The sequence below is a fragment of the Solea solea genome, chromosome 16 (genome assembly GCF_958295425.1).
Source record: "Solea solea chromosome 16, fSolSol10.1, whole genome shotgun sequence".
Classification (NCBI taxonomy): Eukaryota; Metazoa; Chordata; class Actinopteri; order Pleuronectiformes; family Soleidae; genus Solea; species Solea solea.
Genome location: NC_081149.1, coordinates 14,238,607 through 14,259,678, shown reverse-complemented (window position 1 = coordinate 14,259,678; position 21,072 = coordinate 14,238,607). Strand labels below are relative to the sequence as shown.

At 35.2% G+C, this 21,072-nt stretch overlaps 1 long non-coding RNA gene across 1 annotated transcript in view; it reads left to right on the top strand.

Annotated features, from left to right (window-relative positions):
- Window positions 1-2,236, top strand: part of LOC131475833 (uncharacterized) — a 56,364-nt gene extending 54,128 nt beyond the window's left edge. Inside the window, exon 3 of the long non-coding RNA XR_009242542.1 lies at window positions 169-2,236. This is a non-coding gene — a long non-coding RNA (uncharacterized LOC131475833). The remainder of the gene's footprint in view (window positions 1-168) is intronic.
- Window positions 2,237-21,072: the final 18,836 nt, after the last annotated feature.

Genomic DNA, 21,072 nt, shown 5'->3' with positions numbered 1-21,072 from the left:
GAAATGTTAATAGAATATAAAGTTATTTTTCTGGGTTCATCTTAGGCCACGTTGGGTGTCTTAAGTGAAAAGTGTATTTATAATAATTTATAAAATAATTTCAGCGATTGCAGGAAGTAGGAAATTCATAATTTTGCATTAATAAATGTTTTCAAAATGGTTTTTAAGATTGTACCATTGATGATGTCCACTGGGTGGGAGAAACATCAGACCGTTATCTCGAGCCTCCTCTGGGTCCCGCGCCTCTTAACCTCTGCTCTCCTCCTGGTCAACACACTCTGGACAAAGTCAATTTCCCCGCAGCACTCCCTCATCCACTCGCAATGTTTATGGAACTCCCTCTGCAGAGAAAGGCAGCTCATTTAGAGCTATATGCTTGTGTCACCTGGTGAACCTCATGCCCTTGGACCCCGATCGGAACTGCTATGGGTCAGAGGTCGATGTCTGGCCCCCGGCTTATCAAAGCGGTGTTTATTTAAAGTCTATGAGCCACAATGGACGACAACAAACAGAAGGACCACAGGCAATGGAGCAATTTGGAGGCAAATCCCTCTTAGAAATATGGATTAGGCGTTTGTTTTTCAGAGTGTATACCTGTGGAAATGTCAGCAGTGTCACTATCAATTCTGGTGACGATGGCTTGCTTTGCTCTGGATTACTGTAAGGTGAGCGCTCCTCGTCACCGCGTGACAGTCACTGAGGACTTGCAGAGGAATTGAATTCGGATTGGTGTTTACAGGATTTTCTTGGCTAAACAATCTGCCTTGATTGACACTTACGTGAGCAGCTCATAAAGATAATGAAGTAAAGGGCAGCAGGGTTTGCCGTCGGCCTTAGAATCCAGACGCGTCCATGGAGATATCTGATATTTTTTTCCATTGCACATTGCGCTAGATAAATCTAACACTCCCTCCTGCACGTTTAATCCCACAGAACTGTAGAAACACTTGTAATACAAACATTAGCCTTGTCATAAATATATCAGACAAACAGCTTGTGGCTCCATGAAACCTGGAGGCCCCGTTCTAAGATTTCCTCAGTAATTTATTGAAGTAATAACCATGGTGCTGAAGAAGGAAAGGAGGGATTACAGTTTTCTCCTCCTTGAATTTTCTGACAGCATCCACTCAACTGAAAAAACAATTATATATAGGCAGAGAGCTGTTTGGGTTGTTTTAATTCTTCTGTAAAGGACTTTGGTCAGTGAAAATTGTGTTTTAAATGTGCTTTATAAATAAAAATGTCTTAGTAACTTACTCATTCACTGTTGCACTCACACTCTAAGTGTAATTATCTGCTTCGGTGTGTATTAATATGCATATTTCACAAGTGCAATGCAAACTATTACCTAACCTGCACAGGTAAACACTATATTTTAAACACTATTATTTTTGTATTACTGACAAATCCTCTAGTTTAGACAAACACTGTGATACTGGTCATACCCTTCCTCTTCTATATACAATATTATATACAGTATATTTTAATAAATATGTTGCATTGTCTGTGTTGTACACAAACAGGATAGTTATCAACATATGTTTATAGCGTTATATCCTTTATTATTTTATTTTAGTAAAGCTCCATAATAGGAGAGCTCAGAACTTTTAAAGCTTTGCGTAAAAACCTGACATATAGATTCATCTGTTGAAAATAATGAATAATACACTGAATGTTGCTGCTTTGCTGCTGGCAAACCCTAGGTTTCGTGATATATGTTACCAGTCATAGATGTAGAAATATTGATATGTTTATGGTTTTATAATCTTGTAGGTTTTGTGTCTGTTGTTTTAATTATTTGGGCCCTTGAGTCTGGCAATAAAGTGAACTTAATACCATAACAGTCAGGGAGTCACAGAGCGGGAGAGGGAGGACAGCGCATCCCGAGAAAAGGTGAGGAGGCAATCATGCTTGACTCGACTTTATTTACCCGCCAGTCTGCACTGTATGTAGCCACACATGGTGTCAGGGATGGTTCCCCTGGTTTATTTACTCTCATCGCTGGATCTCTGGCGAGCTGTGTGTGGCCTGCATGCCCCTGTGTTGTAAAGACCCTGCCAGAGGAAATGTAACGTTTTACAGTACTCTGCGCTGGTGACAGATCCAGGAGCACACATGGCCGGTGCAGCTCAAACACAAGGATGGAGAGAGATGGATTTCAGACTTCAGGTGTGAGTGAACAATGAAGGATGTAAACACAGGTCAGAGGTGTTTGTTCTCTCTTTACTATAATATAGGTTTGATGAAGAAGACATTGCCTAATGGTATAGGTGGAAAATAATGTATAATTTACTCATGTTACTATAATTAAAATTTTGTGATTTTGTGATTTTACTTTTACTTTACTATGTTGTTTTTTAATCACATCCGTTACTGAGTAAAAAAAAATGTTGGGCTAAAAAATTGAAATAAAAATCACACACTGGAAAGTTGTGAATGCTGGTGAATGATAAGGTGAATTGGTGCTAATTAAGGTCCCTGAGTGAGTGACATTTGTAAACTTTGACCCATTTTGACTGATACATTATGTGTTTACATATCTTTTATTTTGTCAGCACTTTAATTTGTAAAGGTTTGCCTTTAATTAAAAACAATTAGTGTGAGATGTGTGTTGCCTTGTTCTTTTTGCACGACACAAGAAAGAACCCCAACCGTGTTAAAGAAGTAACTAAGTAACGTTTACTCTGAGTCCATTTTTCAGCAAGCTACTTTTTTTTACTTCAACTTGAGTACATTTTTAGACCAGTACTTTTACTTAAGTAAAATGTTGTCAAAATAGTAGAACATTTCAGGGCTCTTTCCACCTCTGGTGTTTAATGTGTATTTTAGATTGTGATGTTTATGTTTCTGAGATAAGTATGTTAAATGTTAAACTTCCCTTATATTAAAGAACGGATTTTTCAGAAGAACACTTTTTTTAATGCTCCAATTGAATTTATCATATCACACATTTTTTACATTCATTATAGAATGTTGACCTGCTGTGATTGTTTGGCAATGGACTCAGATTTTTATTATAGCAAGACCCAGCTCGGTCGCATTATGAATGGAGGAGGGGGTCGGGGCTAAGGATAGAGGGGGAGAAGGAAAGAGGGAGAGGGGTTGGGATAAGTTCTTCTTTGTGTACACATAAGGAGGTAAAAGGGAGATTGTAGGCTGTGGCTGGGGGATCACTTCAGTGGCTCCACGGGTCCTGTCGCGTGGCCCTGATGGTTTCCTTTGGTTGAGCATGCCCGGCCCTCCCTGTTCACAGCTCCATATTCATGCCGGACTGTATGACCACCCATTGGTCTGCCGCTCACAGACACACATGCAACTGTTGTGGAAGGTAATTAGAAGGATTTTACCACCTGTTTTAAGTAATAACAGCAATTATAAAGTGCACATTGCACTCCAGTAGCTGGGGTTTATCAGGTTATGGGAAAGGTCACGGCAAGGTCGTGGATCATGATGATGTATGTCTTTTGCCTGCATATTGACAGTGTGGTAATAGAGAAAAGCCTTGTACATAACTCATCTTACATCCGTCAGACTCAGAGTGTGTTTATTGACAACTGCAAATAGAAGTATTCTGTCTCATCTTCGGCCAATAATGTAGCTATGAAAGCCTAAAGGTATGTAAAATTGCTGTAAAATTATCTATACTCCTTTTTTCTCAAAACCTAGCATTAAAATGTGTGTAATAAAAAGTGTATGTTGTGTGTCCTGCAATGTTGGTCTTTCACCGTGTTTAATCATTTGACACCTTAAATGCTTTTAGATTATAGATTATTTACAACATAATACACATTGCTGTTCTCCAAATTCATAATTACTCTCTATTACACAACAGTTTCCAGTAAAAGTTGCTACTTACAGTGTGTTTAGTGCACTGTCAAGCTGCTGAATGTATTAGTTTTAATAGAAACCAGTGAGTTTGTAGGTCAGCAAAGGAAAGTGTTTGCCAACTACACAGCAACCAAGTGTAAATGTTTATTTTAAAAGTGATTTTTGAATATTGTTTATTTCCATATACTGGTCGACTAATCACAGGTAAGTTCATCTCACTCTGAGAGAAGTTTGAATCAAGGACCCGGGTTCATTCAATTCATGTTGTGAGTAAAGGGTGAATCATGATAAGAGAATCTGCTGTATCCAAGTAAAATAAGCAAAAGACTGCCATATTTTATTTTTGAACATGACCAGGCCCAGTGGAAAAATACCACCAGTAAAATAAAATCCAGTGTTTTGCGAAATTTAAGTTTCCATTTCTTTATGTTTAGAAAGGATTGTGTTTCATGTGGAATGAAACACCTCGTCGGGCACTCTAATAAATATGAATGAATATTGCTGTCACTGAAATTCTGAATTAATGTAAGAGTACAGCTGGAGTAAGAATATTACTATGTCTAATGCTAATCTACTAATGGATATTTTTAATCTACAAACAGTAATTAAGAAATTTAAATCTGTTCTTAGACTTCTTAAAGGACTGAAATACAACAAATCCATACAGTATGTGCAATGCTTTTATCAACAACAATAACACATTATTATAGCCTACAAATCAAGGTATTAATTAATTAAAAATATGGGCAAAATCTAGGGGCAGCCTAAGTACAAAGTCTAGAGAAGTTAATAAAATCAATCACTCCGTGTGGTAAAAGGCAGTGTGTGTGACTAAGGTGTGTTATATAAAAGTAGTCTTGTGTCTGGATGCTATGGGAGGGACAATTTTCTATCCCTTCCTAAGTAAATACTACATATGCAGTTGGTATTAGGCTCCATCACAATCCTTGGTTATTTGGCAGGCTGTTGCTAATGGAAGCCTGGTCCTGAATCGACGTCACAAGCACAAGGCTGAACAAAGAGGCCCTTTCTGTGGGCCAGAAGGTGCTGAAAGGCAGGATGAGGGTGGCAGACCTGTATGGAGCACCACTATCATGCTGGGCGTCACGTATTAAACCTCATAGACAAAAGCGAGGCACGTCCCCCCCCCCCCCCCCCCCCATTCTGTTGCTTGAGACCTTTATAGTTGGATAGAAGAAGTCAGGCAGAAGAAAACAGTTGCAGGAAAGCAGCAGTTGATGAGGTTAAAGAACCCACAAGTATACCGTAAAGTGATTATATGCATCCGAATACTAGAAGAGGAGAGGAAGAGAAACAGTGCACTGCCCAGTTTCCTGGACTGAATGATGGGATTCAAAAGCAGATATGACAAAAGCTTCATACCTCATTGATTCTCTGTGCCACGGTGTTTTTGCATCATATAATATAATGTAGACCACATGTGACCTCCTGAGTGGGAAAAGGTGGATGTCAGGGACACAGGCAAAGGGCGAAGCCAACATTTGCAATTGGTTAAGACGAGACAAATGTGTAGTATAAACAGACAGTATGAAATATTAATGTAAAATGTACAATAACATAATATGCCATCTACAATGTGGCTGTACATAATAAAGGTGTCACTGTGTATTACTTTATGTTACATCAGGGAGGAAAGATAGACATTTTCTAATGACTATGTGAATTTTCAATCAGGTCTATTGTCCCTACTTTCAAATACATAATATCTATACATAAAGACAAGGGGATAAAGTAGTTCACATCAAATTAAATTAACTGATCCACGAAAAACTGATTTAATCTGCTGTGAGTTTCTTCAACATCATGAAGAAAGTTATAAGAAAATAACATGGAAATAAAACATGAAAATAAAAGATCAAGAACACGTTTAAACTATTTTCACCAGTAATCTTCCATAAGTATTGCATGGCTTTTCAGCTTCAAACATTCTAGTTTCTTCAAGATTTCAACTATATGTTTTGCAACAAAGCAAATACACCAATAAAACAGCAGTGCTGTTGCGAGGAAAGAAAGCTTTGGTCAAAACATCAGTGGACGGCTCCTTCAACGCTAACTTCCAGGAGAAAGTGGGGAAAAAAAGGAAAAAGAGAAATCATCACTCTGTCTCTCTCAGGATGTCATCTTCCCCGCTATCCAATTTCTCCCCTGTTTACAATAGCTTGCTGTTGTCCAGGTTTACAGTTCCTTTTTTTGCTCAAACAATTTAACTTTCACCAAAGTTTTAGGGAAAACAAACAAGGAGAAAGAGCCCCATAAATGGGCTCATTCTTACCATTTCTTTTAATAGAAAAAAGAAATGGTTCCAAGACGGGAAACCCTGCCCAACACAGTTTTTACTGGAACTCTGTTCAGGTGTTTCGTTGCAAATGTTGACTCATTTGACAATATTACGACCCTTCTTTCCTGAAGGTCTGATGCTGCCAACTCTCCATGTTTCTGACAAACATTGGATTATCTTCCCATATATACTTCACCTAAACATAGAGAAAGCAATGGTAGACGTGTTTTTCCTTATTCAATGTATCCTAAAAACACACTGACAAATAAAACCACTTATTAAGATGTATTCTGTACCTAATACTGTATCTCCTCTGTTAATACATGCAGTACAAATTTAGGCTGAATTGTAGATGGTGGTTAAACATAAACTGCTTCATTCAAACCTGGGTATTCACCACTGTGAAAATGTTGGTTTATTTTCAAGAACTTTTAAATAGTTTAAAGAGAAAAAAAAAGGGAGAGTGTTTGTTTATTGGTGGTCACTGGCTTCAACTGTCAGATGTTGAAATTAAGCCTTGTCTTACAAGCTTTTTAAAAGTCTGACCGCTGCGGTGTGTCCAGCATACTTGGTTATAAATCTTGCAGGTAGGGAGATGCCATGCATGTATTAATTTTTCAGGCCCACCACACACCTTTCCACAGACATACACCAAAAAAAAAAAAAAAAAAAAAACAGGAGTGTGGTCATTTTTTCCAGTCTGGCCTAATTAAAGGGGAGGAATATGGAACATGTGTCCTGTTCTTACAAAGGGCTGCAGCAACCAAATGAATCATGAAGGCCAACAGCCATCTCATTGTTCACAAAACACCATAATGAAGAGAGGGTGGACATTCATTCATTCATTGTCTACCTCTTTATCCTCCACATGAGGGTCGCATGGGCTCCTATAGCCAATCCCAGCTGACATAGGGTGAAACATTTACTCTCACATTTACACCTACAGTCATTTTAGAGTGTCCACATGGGCAGAACATGCAGACTCCAACATGCAGTTGGACCAGGTTGCAAACCAGGGTCCTTTTGCTGCAAGGCAATAGTGCTAGACACTACGCCACCGGGTGACCCTGACTAAAATTACTAGTTTCCAGGTTATTGTTGATATTTATTTTCTAAAATTATTTTTTGCAAATTATTCATATTGTTTATTAGTATTTTGTGTCAGTGTCACTGCACCAGACTATCCAGCAAAAGCCAACAGACAATAATACACACTCACATTAAAAAGCTGAAATCATTGTATTTATTGTGGATAAAATCAATTTAGCTGACAGTTAAATAAATACATTATGGCAAATATGGGTCATTGGGAGAACATTTAAACCTGTGTCTGCAACAATAAGACAAGATAGGATCATTTACATAGTCACAGCAGCAAAGACATAAAAGATAAAGATAATAAATCATAAACATGCATTTCCACATAATGAGAAAGTACAATATAGAAAGATTTTAACAATAAAAGTTAAAATAAAATGAACATCATAAACAGTTACCAGAATATATACAGTATGGGCTTGATATTCACAGTATCAACAAGGGTTGAACATGATATATTGTATATGTATATCTCACTGATGTAAAATTACTCTAAATGTAATGTAATCATTGCCGAATTACAGAAATAAGCACAACCCTCTTTTAGGTGAGCTATATGATGTTCAGTCAAGATTAATGATATATTCCATTACATATTCTTTGTACAATATAGTTAGTTAGTTATTAAATTGATTTGGCAACAAAGAACTGTGTGCAAATTAAATGTGCATTTAAATATAATTAGGTGGCATGGGCTGCCAAACTATTGGAGTCATAAAAGGAGAAACCCTATGTGACATTATTAGAAGGTGAAAATGTTGAATGTTCAAATAAACTGCCGATATTCCAAAAGATGAAAACAAACAACTGATAAAAAGCAATAATATCCAAGCAATTTATACATGCAACAAATGTTGATAATATACCGTAGCCAAAAGGATAATCAGTATGTTGCTTGTGGTGTTTTGTTTGACTTGCAGGAGCTTTCAACCAATAATAAGTATTTTCTCATAGTAATTATTACATGGTAAAAGCCTGGGTAAAGTGGTCAAGACGTATAAAAAACAATCTGGTGGTCACAGTAAATTCCTGCCTCTGTGTAAGCATGAGGGAACAGAGGTGCTCAGTGAGAGTTCCAGTCTCATCTGCCAGAAAACCCATCAGGACCTGGAAACCAGAGTTATTTCAGCACTTCTAAATTTCATTAACTTGGTATATACTCTCATGCTCTTCTGATCACTGCTCTAATGTTAAAGGGTTTGGGGAGGTTTTTTTGCACGAGTCTCGGGAGAATGTTCCAGAATAATTTACTCATAAATCCAATAGAATCCCAATGATATTAAAGATTACTGCTTTTTTTATTTTGAAAGCTGAAGTCATGTTGCGAGTGCCATTCAATGTGTTTAATACACAGAACTCTTGAAAAGAGGGTTGAATCATATTCGAGTCCGACTGTTAAGCGAGCAGAATTCTATACGCATGATGAATGAGGCTCCTGGCAGGGTGGTGGCAGGGAGGACAGCTCCAATGTTATCGCACAGCACCCTGAAGCACCACACTTCTGAGCACGCCGCTCACCTGGGACGGCTCAAAACATAGGGCCTTCATCAATCACACCTAAGCCAGTTTCCACAGGCAGTAACTTGGACAGGCCTGACACAGCATTAAACAAGAGACTGCTCCCAAAATATAACCGCAAGTTCTGACCAAGATCCTCCAGTGGCAAAATGACAACAGTATCGGTGTCACTGATATGGTAGATAAGCAAATATGTCACTGCGAAACAAGGGCTTTGTTCTGCATTTTGTGCCGAAGCACGGGAAATCGAATCTGTCTTTGTAGCATGGAGAAAAGCTACAGGTAATGCAAAATAAACACCTTCTTGTTAATAGCATTCATTACTCACAGGACGTCTTGTAATTAAAATGGGAGAAATGTACATTTTATACAAGGCACATTAAACCTTTACAAACCTGCTTGTCTGTGCCCTAATTACTCTTTTGGGACTCTGAGTGCTTTTTCATAGAGTCATATTATACTTGCCATTGCCGGACGTGTTCAAACTCAAGCAATCAATGCGTAGTTAATGAACCCAGTCCTGGGGCTCCTGTAGCCCACTGGAGGCACACAGTGAGAGGCCCTTATACCTAAGTGATCCATTTAAGGGTGAGATATTGCAGGCAATAAAGCCTATTGGTAGCCAGGCCACGAGTTATTGAGGTCCTAACAATTGGGAGAAAGGCACTGCCAATCGTTAAGGAGTCCACGTGCGCAGTAACACTGTCAACACACAAGGGAGAGCAGGACCCCAGAGGGTGGGTCACGGGGCAGAGCCAGTGCCAGAGCTTCTTACCTTCCCTCATAAATCCTTACAATCCGAAGCCCCTTCCCCACCCCACCCTACCCTGACTGACTGTTGTGGGAAGGTCAGGTGTTTGGTGCTCTATCTGGAGAGACCAGAGTTGTCCTGTGCCCTGGCCCCATAACTGATGAAAGAAACCTTCAAATGTCATACTAACCTATGACTTTTTTGTCACATTTTGGACGACATACTATAGTATGACTTTTTTGTCACATTTTGGATGACATACTAAAGTATGACTTTTTTTTCACATTTTGGACGACATATTAAAGTATGGCTTTTTTGTCACATTTTGGACGACATACTAGAGTATAACTTTTTTTTCACATTTTGGACGACATACTAACCTATGACTTTTTTTATCACATTTTTGACCACAAACTACAGTATGACTTTTTTGTCACATTTTGGACGACATATTAAAGTATGACTTTTTTGTCACATTTTGGACGACATATTAAAGTATGACTTTTTTGTCACATTTTGGACGACATACTCACCTATGACTTTTTTGTCACATTTTGGACAACATACTAACCTATGACTTTTTTGTCACATTTTGGACGACATACTAAAGTATGACTTTTTTGTCACATTTTGGACGACATACTATCCTATGGCTTTTTTGTCACATTTTGGACGACATACTAGAGTATAACTTTTTTGTCACATTTTGGACGACATACAAACCTATGACTTTTTTGTCACATTTTGGACGACATACTAAAGTATGACTTTTTTGTCACATTTTGCGCGACATACTATAGTATGACTTTTTGTCACATTTTGGACGACATACTAACGTATGACTTTTTTATCATATTTTGGACAACATACTAATCTATGACTTTTTTGTCACATTTTGGACGACATACTAACCTATGACTTTTTTGTCAAATTTTGGACGACATATTAAAGTATGACTTTTTTGTCACATTTTGGACGACATACTAACCTATGACTTTTTTGTCACATTTTGGACGACATACTAACCTATGACTTTTTGGCAAATTTTGGACGACATACTAATCTATGACTTTTTTGTCACATTTTGGACGACATACTAACCTATGACTTTTTTGTCAAATTTTGGACGACATACTAACCTATGACTTTTTTTGTCACATTTTGGACGACATACTATAGTATGACTTTTTTGTCAAATTTTGGAAGACATACTAAAGTATGAGTTTTTTGTCATATTTTGGACGACATACTAATCTATGACTTTTTTGTCACATTTTGGACGACATACTAAAGTATGACTTTTTTGTCACATTTTGGACGACATACTATCCTATGGCTTTTTTGTCACATTTTGGACGACATACTAGAGTATAACTTTTTGGTCACATTTTGGACGACATACTAACCTATGACTTTTTTGTCACATTTTGGACGACATACTAACCTATGACTTTTTTGTCACATTTTGGACGACATACTAACCTATGACTTTTTGGCAAATTTTGGACGACATACTAATCTATGACTTTTTTGTCACATTTTGGACGACATACTAACCTATGACTTTTTTGTCAAATTTTGGACGACATATTAAAGTATGACTTTTTTGTCACATTTTGGACGACATATTAAAGTATGACTTTTTTGTCACATTTTGGACGACATACTAAAGTATGACTTATTTTTCACATTTTGGACGACATATTAAAGTATGGCTTTTTTGTCACATTTTGGACGACATACTAGAGTATAACTTTTTTTCACATTTTTGACCACAAACTACAGTATGACTTTTTTGTCACATTTTGGACGACATATTAAAGTATGACTTTTTTGTCACATTTTGGACGACATACTAACCTATGACTTTTTGGCAAATTTTGGACGACATACTAATCTATGACTTTTTTGTCACATTTTGGACGACATACTAACCTATGACTTTTTTGTCAAATTTTGGACGACATACTAACCTATGACTTTTTTTGTCACATTTTGGACGACATACTATAGTATGAATTTTTTGTCAAATTTTGGAAGACATACTAAAGTATGAGTTTTTTGTCATATTTTGGACGACATACTAATCTATGGCTTTTTTGTCACATTTTGGACAACATACTAACCTATGACTTTTTTGTCACATTTTGGACGACATACTAAAGTATGACTTTTTTGTCACATTTTGGACGACATACTATCCTATGGCTTTTTTGTCACATTTTGGACGACATACTAGAGTATAACTTTTTTGTCACATTTTGGACGACATACTAACCTATGACTTTTTTGTCACATTTTGCGCGACATACTATAGTATGACTTTTTGTCACATTTTGGACGACATACTAACCTATGACTTTTTTGTCATATTTTGGACAACATACTAATCTATGACTTTTTTGTCACATTTTGGACGACATACTCACCTATGACTTTTTTGTCAAATTTTGGACGACATATTAAAGTATGACTTTTTTGTCACATTTTGGACGACATACTAACCTATGACTTTTTTGTCACATTTTGGACGACATACTAACCTATGACTTTTTGGCAAATTTTGGACGACATACTAATCTATGACTTTTTTGTCACATTGTGGACGACATACTAACCTATGACTTTTTGGCAAATTTTGGACGACATACTAATCCATGACTTTTTTGTCACATTTTGGACGACATACTAACCTATGACTTTTTTTGTCAAATTTTGGACGACATACTAACCTATGACTTTTTTTGTCACATTTTGGACGACATACTATAGTATGACTTTTTTGTCAAATTTTGGAAGACATACTAAAGTATGAGTTTTTTGTCATATTTTGGACGACATACTAATCTATGACTTTTTTGTCACATTTTGGACGACATACTAAAGTATGACTTTTTTGTCACATTTTGGACGACATACTATCCTATGGCTTTTTTGTCACATTTTGGACGACATACTAGAGTATAACTTTTTGGTCACATTTTGGACGACATACTAACCTATGACTTTTTTGTCACATTTTGGACGACATACTAACCTATGACTTTTTGGCAAATTTTGGACGACATACTAATCTATGACTTTTTTGTCACATTTTGGACGACATACTAACCTATGACTTTTTTGTCAAATTTTGGACGACATATTAAAGTATGACTTTTTTGTCACATTTTGGACGACATATTAAAGTATGACTTTTTTGTCACATTTTGGACGACATACTAAAGTATGACTTATTTTTCACATTTTGGACGACATATTAAAGTATGGCTTTTTTGTCACATTTTGGACGACATACTAGAGTATAACTTTTTTTCACATTTTTGACCACAAACTACAGTATGACTTTTTTGTCACATTTTGGACGACATATTAAAGTATGACTTTTTTGTCACATTTTGGACGACATATTAAAGTATGACTTTTTTGTCACATTTTGGACGACATACTAACCTATGACTTTTTTGTCACATTTTGGACGACATACTAACGTATGACTTTTTTTGTCACATTTTGGACGACATACTATAGTATGACTTTTTTGTCAAATTTTGGAAGACATACTAAAGTATGAGTTTTTTGTCATATTTTGGACGACATACTAATCTATGACTTTTTTGTCACATTTTGGACAACATACTAACCTATGACTTTTTTGTCACATTTTGGACGACATACTAACCTATGACTTTTTGGCAAATTTTGGACGACATACTAACCTATGACTTTTTTGTCACATTTTGGACGACATACTAACCTATGACTTTTTTGTCACATTTTGGACGACATACAAAAGTATGACTTATTTTTCACATTTTGGACGACATATTAAAGTATGGCTTTTTTGTCACATTTTGGACGACATACTAGAGTATAACTTTTTTGTCACATTTTGGACGACATACTAACCTATGACTTTATTATCACATTTTTGACCACAAACTACAGTATGACTTTTTTGTCACATTTTGGACGACATACTAACCTATGACTTTTTTGTCACATTTTGGACGACATACTAACCTATGACTTTTTTTGTCACATTTTGGACGACATACTATAGTATGACTTTTTAGTCAAATTTTGGAAGACATACTAAAGTATGAGTTTTTTGTCATATTTTGGACGACATACTAATCTATGACTTTTTTGTCACATTTTGGACAACATACTAACCTATGACTTTTTTGTCACATTTTGGACGACATACTAACCTATGACTTTTTTGTCACATTTTGTACGACATACTAAAGTATGACTTTTTTGTCACATTTTGGATGACATACTAACCTATAACTTTTTTGTCACATTTTGGACGACATACTAACCTATGACTTTTTTGTCACATTTTTGACGACAAACTATAGTATGACTTTTTTGTCAAATTTTGGACGACATACTAACCTATGACTTTTTTGTCATATTTTGGACGACATACTAACCTATGACTTTTTTGTCAAATTTTGTACGACATATTAAAGTATGACTTTCTTGTCATATTTTGGACGACATACTAATCTATGACTTTTTTGTCACATTTTGGACGACATACTAACCTATGACTTTTTGTCAAATTTTGGAAGACATACTAAAGTATGACTTCTTTGTCACATTATGGATGACATTTGACGACATACTAAAGTATGACTTTTTTGTCAAATTTTGGAAAACATCCTAATCTGTGACTGGGTTGCCTCAGGTGGGACTTGAATCCACAATCACTGGCTGAGGAAACCAGTGTTTTATCCTTTAGGCCATTAGGGATTTTTGTCACATTTTGTACGACATACTAAAGTATGACTTTTTTGTCACATTGTGGACGACATACTAACCTATGACTTCTTTGTCACATTTTGGATGACATACTAACCTATGACTTTTTTGTCATATTTTGGACGACGTACTAACCTATGACTTTTTTGTCACATTTTGTACGACATACTAAAGTATGACTTTTTTGTCACATTGTGGACGACGTACTAACCTATGACTTTTTTGTCACATTTTGTACGACATACTAAAGTATGACTTTTTTGTCACATTGTGGACGACATACTAACCTATGACTTCTTTGTCACATTTTGGATGACATACTAACCTATGACTTTTTTGTCAAATTTTGGATGACTTACTAACCTAGGACTTTTTTGTCATATTTTGGACGACATACTAACCTATGACTTTTTTGTCAAATTTTGTACGACATACTAAACTATGACTTTTTTTGTCACATTTTGGACGACATACTAACCTATGACTTTTTTGTCAAATTTTGGAAGACATACTAAAGTATGACTTCTTTGTCATATTTTGGACGACATTCGACGACATACTAACCTATGACTTTTTTGTCAAATTTTGTACGACATACTAACCTATGACTTTTTTGTCACATTTTGGACGACATACTAACCTATGACTTTTTTGTCACATTTTGGAAGACATACTAAAGTATGACTTTTTTGTCATATTTTGGACGACATACTAACCTATGACTTCTTTTGTCAAATTTTGGAAGACATACTAACCTATGACTTTTTTGTCTCATTTTGTACGACATACTAAAGTATGACTTTTTTGTCACATTTTGGATGACATACTAACCTATGACTTTTTTGTCACATTTTGGACGACATACTAACCTATGACTTTTTTGTCATATTTTGGACAACATACTAAACCATGACTTTTTTGTCAAATTTTGGAAAACATCCTAATCTGTGACTGGGTTGCCTCAGGTGGGACTTGAACCCGCAATCATTGGCTGAGAAAGCCCATGTTTTATCCTTTAGGCCATTAGGGGTCTTTGTCTCTTGGACACACATCTTGTATTTGTCACATTTTGGAAGACATACTAAAGTATGACTTTTTTGTCAAATTTTGGACGACATACTAAAGTATGACTTTTTTGTCACATTGTGGACGACATACTAACCTATGACTTCTTTGTCACATTTTGGATGACATACTAACCTATGACTTTTTTGTCATATTTTGGACGACGTACTAACCTATGACTTTTTTGTCACATTTTGTACGACATACTAAAGTATGACTTTTTTGTCACATTGTGGACGACGTACTAACCTATGACTTTTTTGTCACATTTTGTACGACATACTAAAGTATGACTTTTTTGTCACATTGTGGACGACATACTAACCTATGACTTCTTTGTCACATTTTGGATGACATACTAACCTATGACTTTTTTGTCAAATTTTGGATGACTTACTAACCTAGGACTTTTTTGTCATATTTTGGACGACATACTAACCTATGACTTTTTTGTCAAATTTTGTACGACATACTAAACTATGACTTTTTTTGTCACATTTTGGACGACATACTAACCTATGACTTTTTTGTCAAATTTTGGAAGACATACTAAAGTATGACTTCTTTGTCATATTTTGGACGACATTCGACGACATACTAACCTATGACTTTTTTGTCAAATTTTGTACGACATACTAACCTATGACTTTTTTGTCACATTTTGGACGACATACTAACCTATGACTTTTTTGTCACATTTTGGAAGACATACTAAAGTATGACTTTTTTGTCATATTTTGGACGACATACTAACCTATGACTTCTTTTGTCAAATTTTGGAAGACATACTAACCTATGACTTTTTTGTCTCATTTTGTACGACATACTAAAGTATGACTTTTTTGTCACATTTTGGATGACATACTAACCTATGACTTTTTTGTCACATTTTGGACGACATACTAACCTATGACTTTTTTGTCATATTTTGGACAACATACTAAACTATGACTTTTTTGTCACATTTTGGACGACATACTAACCTATGACTTTTTTGTCATATTTTGGACAACATACTAAACCATGACTTTTTTGTCAAATTTTGGAAAACATCCTAATCTGTGACTGGGTTGCCTCAGGTGGGACTTGAACCCGCAATCATTGGCTGAGAAAGCCCATGTTTTATCCTTTAGGCCATTAGGGGTCTTTGTCTCTTGGACACACATCTTGTATTTGTCACATTTTGGAAGACATACTAAAGTATGACTTTTTTGTCAAATTTTGGACAACATACTAACCTATGACTTTGTTTGTCATATTTTGGAAGACATACTAACCTATGACTTTTTTGTCAAATTTTGTACGGCATATTAAAGTATGACTTTCTTGTCATATTTTGGACGACATACTAATCTATGACTTTTTTGTCACATTTTGGACGACATACTAACCTATGACTTTTTTGTCAAATTTTGGAAGACATACTAAAGTATGACTTCTTTGTCACATTATGGATGACATTCGACGACATACTAAAGTATGACTTTTTTGTCAAATTTTGGACGACATACTAACCTATGACTTTTTTGTCATATTTTGGACGACATACTAACCTATGACTTTTTTTTTCAAATTTTGTACGACATATTAAAGTATGACTTTCTTGTCATATTTTGGACGACATACTAACCTATGACTTTTTTGTCACATTTTGGACGACATACTAAAGAATGACTTTTTTGTCATATTTTGGACGACATACTAACCTATGACTTCTTTTGTCAAATTTTGGAAGACATACTAACCTATGACTTTTTTGTCATATTTTGGACAACATACTAAACTATGACTTTTTTGTCAAATTTTGGACGACATACTAACCTATGACTTTTTTGTCATATTTTGGACAACATACTAAACTATGACTTTTTTGTCAAATTTTGGAAAACATCCTAATCTGTGACTGGGTTGCCTCAGGTGGGACTTGAACCCGAAATCACTGGCTGAGAAAGCCCGTGTTTTATCCTTTAGGCCATTAGGGGTCTTTGTCTCTTGGACACACATCTTGTATTTGTCACATTTTGGAAGACATACTAAAGTATGACTTCTTTGTCATATTTTGGACGACATTCGACGACATACTAACCTATGACTTTTTTGTCAAATTTTGTACGACATACTAACCTATGACTTTTTTGTCACATTTTGGACGACATACTAACCTATGACTTTTTTGTCACATTTTGGAAGACATACTAAAGTATGACTTTTTTGTCATATTTTGGACGACATACTAACCTATGACTTCTTTTGTCAAATTTTGGAAGACATACTAACCTATGACTTTTTTGTCTCATTTTGTACGACATACTAAAGTATGACTTTTTTGTCACATTTTGGATGACATACTAACCTATGACTTTTTTGTCACATTTTGGACGACATACTAACCTATGACTTTTTTGTCATATTTTGGACAACATACTAAACTATGACTTTTTTGTCACATTTTGGACGACATACTAACCTATGACTTTTTTGTCATATTTTGGACAACATACTAAACCATGACTTTTTTGTCAAATTTTGGAAAACATCCTAATCTGTGACTGGGTTGCCTCAGGTGGGACTTGAACCCGCAATCATTGGCTGAGAAAGCCCATGTTTTATCCTTTAGGCCATTAGGGGTCTTTGTCTCTTGGACACACATCTTGTATTTGTCACATTTTGGAAGACATACTAAAGTATGACTTTTTTGTCAAATTTTGGACAACATACTAACCTATGACTTTGTTTGTCATATTTTGGAAGACATACTAACCTATGACTTTTTTGTCAAATTTTGTACGGCATATTAAAGTATGACTTTCTTGTCATATTTTGGACGACATACTAATCTATGACTTTTTTGTCACATTTTGGACGACATACTAACCTATGACTTTTTTGTCAAATTTTGGAAGACATACTAAAGTATGACTTCTTTGTCACATTATGGATGACATTCGACGACATACTAAAGTATGACTTTTTTGTCAAATTTTGGACGACATACTAACCTATGACTTTTTTGTCATATTTTGGACGACATACTAACCTATGACTTTTTTTTTCAAATTTTGTACGACATATTAAAGTATGACTTTCTTGTCATATTTTGGACGACATACTAACCTATGACTTTTTTGTCACATTTTGGACGACATACTAAAGAATGACTTTTTTGTCATATTTTGGACGACATACTAACCTATGACTTCTTTTGTCAAATTTTGGAAGACATACTAACCTATGACTTTTTTGTCATATTTTGGACAACATACTAAACTATGACTTTTTTGTCAAATTTTGGACGACATACTAACCTATGACTTTTTTGTCATATTTTGGACAACATACTAAACTATGACTTTTTTGTCAAATTTTGGAAAACATCCTAATCTGTGACTGGGTTGCCTCAGGTGGGACTTGAACCCGAAATCACTGGCTGAGAAAGCCCGTGTTTTATCCTTTAGGCCATTAGGGGTCTTTGTCTCTTGGACACACATCTTGTATTTGTCACATTTTGGAAGACATACTAAAGTATGACTTTTTTGTCAAATTTTGGACGACATACTAACCTATGACTTTTTTGTCATATTTTGGACGACATACTAACCTATGACTTTTTTTTTCAAATTTTGTACGACATATTAAAGTATGACTTTCTTGTCATATTTTGGACGACATACTAACCTATGACTTTTTTGTCACATTTTGGACGACATACTAACCTATGACTTCTTTGTCACATTTTGGACGACATACTAACCTATGACTTTTTTGTCATATTTTGGACAACATACTAAACTATGACTTTTTTGTCAAATTTTGGACGACATACTAACCTATGACTTTTTTGTCACATTTTGGACGACATACTAACCTATGACTTTTTTGTCATATTTTGGATGACTTACTAACCTATGACTTTTTTGTCATATTTTGGACGACATACTAACCTATGACTTTTTTGTCACATTTTGTACGACATACTAAAGTATGACTTTTTTGTCACATTGTGGACGACATACTAACCTATGACTTCTTTGTCACATTTTGGATGACATACTAACCTTTGACTTTTTTGTCAAATTTTGGATGACTTACTAACCTATGACTTTTTTGTCAAATTTTGGAAAACATCCTAATATGTGACTGGGTTGCCTCAGGTGGGACTTGAACCCACAATCACTGGCTGAGGAATCCAGTGTTTTATCCTTTAGGCCATTAGGGATATTTGTCTCTTGGACACACATCTTGTATTTGTCACATTTTGGAAGACATACTAAAGTATGACTTTTTTGTCAAATTTTGGACGACATACTAAAGTATGACTTATTTTTCACATTTTGGAACGACATACTAACCTATGACTTTTTTGTCACATTTTGGACGACATACTAAAGTATGACTTTTTTGTCAAATTTTGGACGACATACTAACCTATGACTTTTTTGTCATATTTTGGACGACATACTAAACTATGACTTTTTTGTCAAATTTTGTACGACATACTAACCAATGACTTTTTTGTCACATTTTGGAAGACATACTAACCTATGACTTTTTTGTCACATTTTGGACGACATACTAACCTATGACTTTTTTGTCACATTTTGGATGACATACTAAAGAATGACTTTTTTGTCAAATTTTGGACGACATACTAACCTATGACTTTTTTTGTCATATTTTGGACGACATACTAACCTATGACTTTTTTGTAAAATTTTGTACGACTTACTAAAGTATGACTTTTTTTGGCACATTCTGGACGACATACTAACCTATGACTTTTTGTCAAATTTTGGAACGACATACTAAAGTATGACTTTTTTGTCATATTTTGGACGACAAACTAATCTATGACTTTTTTGTCACATTTTGGACGACATACTAAAGTATGACTTTTTTGTCACATTTTGGATGACATACTAACCTATGACTTTTTTGTCACATTTTGTACGACATACTAAAGTATGACTTTTTTTCACATTGTGGACGACATACTAACCTATGACTTTTTTGTCAAATTTTGGAAGACATACTAACCTATGACTTTTTTGTCAAATTTTGTACAACATACTAAAGTATGACTTTTTTTGTCACATTTTGGACGACATACTAACCTATGACTTTTTTGTCAAATTTTGGACGACATAGTAAAGTATGACTTTTTTGTCATATTTTGGACGACATACTAATCTATGACTTTTTTGTCAAATTTTGGAAGACATACTTAAGTATGACTTTTTTGTCACATTTTTGATGACAAACTATAGTATGACTTTTTTGTCACATTTTGGACGACATACTAACCTATGACTTTTTTGTCACATTTTGGACGACATACTAACCTATGACTTTTTTGTCATATTTTGGACGACATACTAACCTATGACTTTTTTGTCAAATTTTGGAAGACATACTAACCTATGACCTTTTTGTCACATTTTGGACTACATACTAACCTATGACTTTTTTGTCACATTTTGGACGACATACAAACCTATGACTTTTTTGTCAAATTTTGGACGACATACTAACCTATGACTTTTTTGTCACATTTTGGACGACATACTAACCTATGACTTTTTTGTCACATTTTGGACGACATACAAACCTATGACTTTTTTGTCAAATTTTGGAAGACATACTAAAGTATGACTTTTTGTCACATTTTGGACGACATACTAACCTATGACTTTTTTGTCAAATTTTGGAAGACATACTAACCTATGACCTTTTTGTCACATTT